General features: G+C 54.8%; 1 long non-coding RNA gene across 1 annotated transcript; it reads left to right on the top strand.

The window, feature by feature from the left end:
* Positions 1 to 262: 262 nt before the first annotated feature.
* LOC111255936 lies at positions 263 to 922 on the top strand. The gene is made up of 2 exons (XR_002676101.1): positions 263 to 480; positions 577 to 922. It is a non-coding gene; the product is annotated as an uncharacterized LOC111255936 (long non-coding RNA).
* Positions 923 to 5,010: the final 4,088 nt, after the last annotated feature.

Below are 5,010 nucleotides of genomic sequence, written 5' to 3'. Positions count from 1 at the left end.
AATGGCGCATGAGAGCGTCACTACCGTCGTGGCCGGAAAATCCGGCATGGCTTTCGCCAGGGACGGATCTAGAGCCCGGGCTGCAGCCCGGGGCGAGTCCATGTAGCCCCTTTAACATATGTGGTGTTTAGCTAAAAAACTATGATCTTAATTAAAGAAAAGAAGGCTCAGACTCAGGAGGTGTGAATCAGCAGCTTAACCTGGGGTGCAGTCCCATTCTGAATCCACCGAACTTCCCCAACCAACTCGCATACGGCTACACCAAATAAGCAAAGCCCAGCGCCATGCGCCACCGTTGCGCACCTAGCCAGATCAGCCGGTAACCACCGGGGGAGATGGAACTAGTCGCGCCGGCCACTGGTCTAGCGCTCACAAGCAGCTCTTGACGGCCACCATTGACAGCAGCCGCAAGCAGCTCTAGACCATCGTCAGCGACAGCGGCCGCAAGCAGCACCAGACACCACCACCCATGAGCTAGCAGTAAGTGCCATCGCCACGTATCTCCTGCAGTTTGCGCGGACAAATCGCTGCTGGGATGTGCTCAGCGGGGCTCATCGCCTAGATCTGGATTGGCAGGAGCCGGATCTGACATGACCACACCGGATCGAGGGCCATCAGGTCCGATGAGGCATGCTTGCTAGCCCACCCACGCAGCCACCGTGGGACCAAGCAGGGAAGAAAAGACGAGAGACGAAAGGAAAAAAGAAGAGTGCCTTGCTGCCGCCGTCCTCGCCGCCTCATGGACTTCCGGCGGCGGCCAGGAGGTGCTCAAGCGATGGCGGCTTCCATTCCGCCCGTGCCGACCGAGAGGGGTGACGCGGGGGCCTGTTAGTTTCATCATCCATAGTTCAACGGCTCTGTTTTCATAAATTGCTCTCGGTTTCAAAGAAAAATGTTCTCCTAATGATTAATTTTTTTATTATTCGGCACCCTTCACTAATTTTTCTGGTGAATAGAGTGGAGTGGTATGCTGCACAATGGTACTACCGTACTAGCGTGCGCATATATATGGATGCACGGGCGGGTTTGGTGGCAGCATTGAGTTACATATACCATGTTACTCCACACTACGGATCGAGAAATGAGCAGAGCAAAATGCAGATGTGTTCGTTAGCAGTGGGGTCGTTAGTTAAGGCCTGCATTCACTGATGGAGTTATGGATCAGAACCACAAGTGGTAACCTTTATAACAATATAATGCATCCGCTGGCCGTGTACGGCGAGCTTTTGCCTCAAATCCACGGCTGAACCACAAGTTGGTGAAACAAAGACCAACTATATCAGTAGCAAAATGGAATCTTGTTATCTTCTACCTTCATTCCTCGTATCAGTTGTGCAGAAACAGAACATGAACAGAGGGATACGACTCTGCTCAACAACAAAAGACACAGTTTTGAAAGGAAGAACTAATACATTATCAGACTGAACATTTGGGAGAAAACCAATCTATGCGTAATGATTAGACATAAGAAAATCCTCAATTTCTGCAATCCAAAAGAAATACAAATCTCTGCAGCAAAAAGGAAAAAAACCAATCTCTGCAGCTCAAGATCATGGATCAGAATAGAAATCCAACCAAATTGATGATGGAGAGAAATTGTGCCGATGGGCATGAAATTGCTGTGGCCATGGATTGTTACTCCACTCCACATCTGAATGGCAAGTCCAGATCCTTAGGGTAGAAGCAAGGATTTGAGGGAGATGGGATAGGGAGGAAGCAAGCTTCTGAAGATGGGAGCGGCCCTGACGCAGCGTGGGCGTGCGGCAGGTCAAACTCGCCTCCGTCCCGTGGGCTCGGAGCGGGCGCCGGCGAAGTTAGTGGCCTCCGTCGCGCGGGCTAGAAGCCGGCGTCAGGGTCGCATCTTGTGTGGTCGGAGGCTTCGCGATAACTGATTACGGTGGTTGGAGGACTAATTTTGTATAAGCCTGGGATCTATGTTAATTGATTACATATGATTCCAAACAAACAGTATTAGTTACCATATGTAACGCACGCGAATACATTACATTTTAAAGAAGCAAACAGAACAAGCAGAAGACTCGCAATGTGATGCTTCCGTACGCCTTCCATACCCATATCCATATTCCTCGAACTCAGCTGTGCCATAGCCCAACGGCTCTGTTTTCTTAAATTGCTCTCGGTTTCAAAGAAAAAAATTCTCCTAATGATTGATTTCTTATTATTTGGCAATCTTCGCAAATTTTTCTCATGGATGGAGTGATCGTGTTGCGCAGTGGTACGAGCGTGCACATATGTATGGAGGCACGGGCGTGCACGTATATACCACGCTACAGATAGAGAAGGGAGCATAGCAAAATGCAGATGTGTTCGTCAGTTAAGGCCCTTAAGGCCTGCATTCACTGATGGAGTTATGGATCAGAACCACATGTGGCAAGCTGAATAACAATGCAGCTGGTGGCCCTGTACGGCGAGCTCTTGATTCTAATCCACGCATTCAGTTAGTAAAAGAAAGGCTAATGATATCGGTAGCAAAATGGGATGTTGTTTTTTCTACTTCAAAGCATTCGTTTCCTGAATAACAAAATTTTGCTACACGTACGATATCATAATTTTGCTTACTTGTCCATCAACCCATGCTCCCGCATGGACTAATATTTTTAAAAGCTATTATATTTAAAAATTATTTAAAAATTAAAAATCCTAGTTAAAAATCAAAATTATTTACTACTCTCCTTACTTTTCAATACATCAACATAATACTCATAGGTACTTATCTTTGTTCAATTATGATTAATTTTTAATTAGTAATTACTCTATACACTTTTTCATCCACGTTCACAATTATTTTCATTTTGTATCGCACCTTGTTGGGGGGAAATATTAACGATCCCCTAAAATACCGCTTAAAGGAGCAAACACGAAGGCCCGGGCCCACCTAAGCATAATCGAAACTCCGCCTCGCCCGACCGCGGCCTCAGGGTCGGGAACGCCCGACCTCCCTCCACAAGGCTTCCGCCTCGTCCGACTGCGGCCCCGGGGTCGGAGGCGCCCGACCCCTCGCCACGAAGTTCCGCCTCGCCCGACCCGAAGCGGAGGGGTCGGGCACGCTGGGGCCCCCGGGGTAGGCATCCCCCTCGGATGCGGTCCAGATGAGCAAGACAGACAAAATCCTGTGGGTCCCCCCGTCGGCTTCGTCATAAATGCGCCGCAGGCCTGGCAGAGGGAAGGATGACCGCGCTCCTCACGCAACCCGTCGCAAGTACCCGTGCACGACCGCACTGTACAAGCTACAGTGCTGGCGGCTCACTCCCATTCGTCGCAGGGTACTCATGGCCTGCGCCGGCTGGAGCGGAGGGGAGACCGGCCTGTCCTCGGGCCCCGCACGCCCTCGGGTCCCGCGCGCCCAGCAGCAAGGATGTGACGCCCTCTCTCCAGGAGTCGGCATCTGAACGGTAGCATCCACCGTCCTCCCCAACAGACACCAGGATAACGACGAAACGCCTTCATCATGACCTGACGCCTACGAGTGCCGAAGGAGCTATCTGTAGGGAGCAACGACAGTTGGCACACGGCCGCCTCCCCCTCCGGCATGCACGCCGGCGTTCGCCAGGAGCCGGCAGAGGCGTCGGGTGCCTAGGAGCTCGCTCCTCCTTCCTGCCGTATTTTTTACCATACTACGCTTTACACTTTACGGTCTTCTTCGCCCAATCCCAGCTGTAACACCGGCCACTCCCCTTGCGATATAAAAGGAGGAACCTAGGGCCGGGGAAGGGATCGGCTTCTTCTCCCACAAGACACAGCACACCACGACTCTCCCTGAGAGCACAAGCACGGAAGAGACTTGGGACCAGTCCCTCTCTCGTCGATCTGTAACCCTCTACTACAGAACCCCGCGTGGGCAACACGAACATCCTCGATACTGGACGTAGGGCTTCCCCTGCCCGAACCAGTCTAAACCCGTGTCTCCCACGCCACCACCTGAGGCTTTACGCGCATAAAAGAAATTTACTAGTCTAAGTCTTGATCCGCAAATCTTGACAACGACAGTTGGCGCGCCAGGTAGGGGACCTTTGCGCGTACATTCCTAGCCTCAAATGGCCAATTGCGATAGTAGCTTTGCTCCGGGCTCCCTGATCTGATTTGGGAGCCTGGACTTCCTCGCCACCGGGGAAGGGATCAAGCTGATCCCTGTCCTCATCCTACCCGCTCGCTCAGCTGCCCCCGGCCCCGCCGCCGGGACGACGGCGAACGGCCGCTCGCCCACCGGAAGGACTTCACCAGGGGGACAGCCCCTCGGGCTACGCAACGCCACGAGGGCATACGGACGCCTCCTAGCACGGTCCATGACCGCGTCGCCCGTGAGCAACGAGCTCATAGGTGCAACAAGGACGATCTCTGACGCTGGAGCAACGGGAGCCCCCACCCCTCGCGCGAGTGCCTCGTGGCCGACGCGCACTCCGAGGGATCCAACAGCAACAATGCCGAGGAGGGACAAAGGGCTCCCCCCTCGCGCGCCGCAGCCACGACCGGAGCCTTACCAAGGGCCCCGGAGTGCTCTCGGCAACCAGAGGCGCGCGCGGGCGCCCGCCAAGAAGTCGAGCACCCCCACCACGAGGGGGGAGCCCGACAACGGGCGCGCGACGTCCAGCAACGCATCTGCGTGGACGAAGAGCGTCCGCAGCTCTTCGCCCGCGCTAGCCAAAACGTCGCAGCTGCGGCGGTGCTGCTCCGACAGCTCCCCGAACCAGCGACGCCCGAGGAGCGACGGGCACGCCAAGAGATGTGTAACCTGCTCGAATGCGCCGCCGTCCAGCAAGCGGAAAGTTCGGCGTCCCGGCGACGCGGGCAGAACGCCAGCCGGGCGACGCCCAACGCGCCCCCGGAAAGGCGGGGGGAATCTGTCCATCAACCCCCTCCGGGGGCGAATCGGGCCGCGTCCGCCCGACGGACTCCGCCACCCGCGGGAGGCGAGGCTCGATCCGTCCACCAGCGCGTCGGCCTCGTCCGCAATGCCCGCGACACCCTGAACGCGCGGAGACGCTCCCGCGC

Source organism: Setaria italica, chromosome IX (genome assembly GCF_000263155.2).
Source record: "Setaria italica strain Yugu1 chromosome IX, Setaria_italica_v2.0, whole genome shotgun sequence".
NCBI classification, from domain to species: Eukaryota; Viridiplantae; Streptophyta; class Magnoliopsida; order Poales; family Poaceae; genus Setaria; species Setaria italica.
This window is presented reverse-complemented; position numbering and strand designations above follow the sequence as displayed.